Genomic DNA, 2,160 nt, shown 5'->3' with positions numbered 1-2,160 from the left:
GGCGCCTGGATTGGTGCGGCGCTAGGCTGGGCCCGCCTCCTCGGCCGGGGCGGAGCGGACCGGAGGGAACGGGAGAGGAGAGGGGCCGGGGGAAGGCGGTGGGAGGTCGCGGAGCGGGAAACCGAGGCTGCAGGGCCAGGAGGAGGGCGCGAGCCGAAAAGAAACAATGACGAGAAGAAACAGTGAACAATCCTCCGGGAAGGGCCCGCCAGTGTCCCCCCAGACCTGAGCTCCTTGACCGCTAGGTCAGGTCCGGGAGGCAGGAAGCCCATTCTTGGGCACACGCGCCCGAACAGTGGCTGGGACTGGACCGGGAAGGCCCTTCACCTCCTAATCCCTAATTCTGGGCACCGAGCTGGGAAGTGCGCGGAGGGGGTGACTGGAGCAGCTCACGCAGTCCAGTGCTAGACCACCCCAAGCTGCTAGCCAAGCCTTTTGTTGTCTGGCTTCTCGCCTACGGTGGCCAGTCTCCCAGACGAGATTTACTTCCCTGGGCAGAGACTGCTCAGGGAGCCTGTGCCTCTCAGACCCCCTGTCTAGTGTCCTTCACTCGTTCAGCCCCCAAAGGTTTAGGGGCAGTCTGCTCTGAGCCAGGCTCGGCCTGTCTGCCCGCAGTAGGGACACAGACAGTCACAAATCCGGGTGATGACAACTGTGATAGGAACACACCGGGGCCTGGGGAGCTGAGTGGAGAGAGAGTTGGTAGAAAGAGAAAGCTTCTTACCCATTTGCCCAAACGGCAGGCAGGAAGCGCCCTGGAATTGGGTAGGTTCCAGGTGGGGAACCTGGTGGGGCCTGTGGAGGAGAGCTGCAGTCTGACAGTGCCCTGTGGCTGGGGGACAAAGATGGGCCTGAGGGCTTCAAGTGGCTCTGTCTGGCAGAGTCTTGTAGAAGTTAGAGGAGGAGAACCTCTCTCACTTTGGAGCAGAAGGGTGACCGCTCTTTAATTTGCTTTTGTGGTAGAAAGCTTGCAGGGCAGCTGCAGATAATGTGGAGAGGAGATGAGAACAGAGGTGAGGGGCCTGTTGTAGTCCGTGTGGAGATGAGGGAGGTGAACCCCCAGCCCTGGGGGCAGTAAGCAGAGGGTCTAGGAGGTACTGGAGAACCAGATGTGACTGGACTTGGGGAGGGGAGACAACATGGCACTGGGACTTGAGGGGGAGACATCTGGACACATCTTTGAACACTTAGATTTCTGATTTTTTTTTTTTACTTTCTAGCCACAGAATGGGTGGTGATTGTGTTTCTCTCCAGTTTGTTCCATTGTATAAAAAATGCAGTCAGATAATAGGAAAATGGGAATAGCAGCCCCTGGCACTTTTTTTTTTTTCCAGATTTATTTATGCATGATGCAGGACTGGGGTACAGGCCAGAGGTGCAGGAGTGAGAGGGTCCACCAGAGACAGAGTGGGGAGCAGAACAGGCAGAGGGGGAGCGGTGGGGCGACAGGAGAGGTCTGCTGCAGCCTGTGGGTCTGCTCCCTGGCTGGGCAGTGGCTGCAATAGCTTCATAGTGCTGTGTTTTAACCCATTGCTATAACCCGTTGCTGTACCAGGGAGGGCCCCGCTCCTGGCACATTTATATCTTCCCATTTACAGCCAGGAATGTTACCCCCAGGAAGGGTTGGAATCACCTGAGGTGTTTTCTGTCACTAATCCTGGCTGGGCCAGCTTTGCAGGGGAGGAACATCTACTACCTGAGCCCCAGAGGGGGTTTCAAAGGAGGGAGCCAGCCAAAGATGTCCCCAGGGCTGGCAGGCTCCTGGGTCATGGCTGAGATTGTGACCGTGACTATGACCGTGAGTGACCTCAGGCTCTCCAACAGGAAGCAGGGTGGGCCTGGCTGCCAGACTTAGCTTGGGTGGAGTGTTTAGCTCTGTAGCCTGTGGACTGGGAACCCAGGAAGTTTCCCTTCCCTCACTTCCCAGTTGGTGTCTGGGGAGGAGAGAGAGCAAGACCCCAGGACAGGTGGTTGCAGGTGGGTGAGCCCTGCCCTGCGGTGCATTGGCATGTGGCTTTGGCTGGGTGCCCTGAGGTCAGGGGGTCTCTGTGTGGCAGGGTGAGGACTGCTTACCTGGGAGCTGACAGATCTGAGTTCCAAATCCTGCTGGTGCGTTCACCATGGGTGTCACCCACACCTTGGCTGCATGGATGGAACCCT

Source organism: Condylura cristata, unplaced genomic scaffold (assembly GCF_000260355.1).
Source record: "Condylura cristata isolate star-nosed mole 26May11 unplaced genomic scaffold, ConCri1.0 scaffold00006, whole genome shotgun sequence".
Lineage (NCBI taxonomy): Eukaryota > Metazoa > Chordata > Mammalia > Eulipotyphla > Talpidae > Condylura > Condylura cristata.
Note: the sequence above shows the minus strand (reverse complement) of the source record.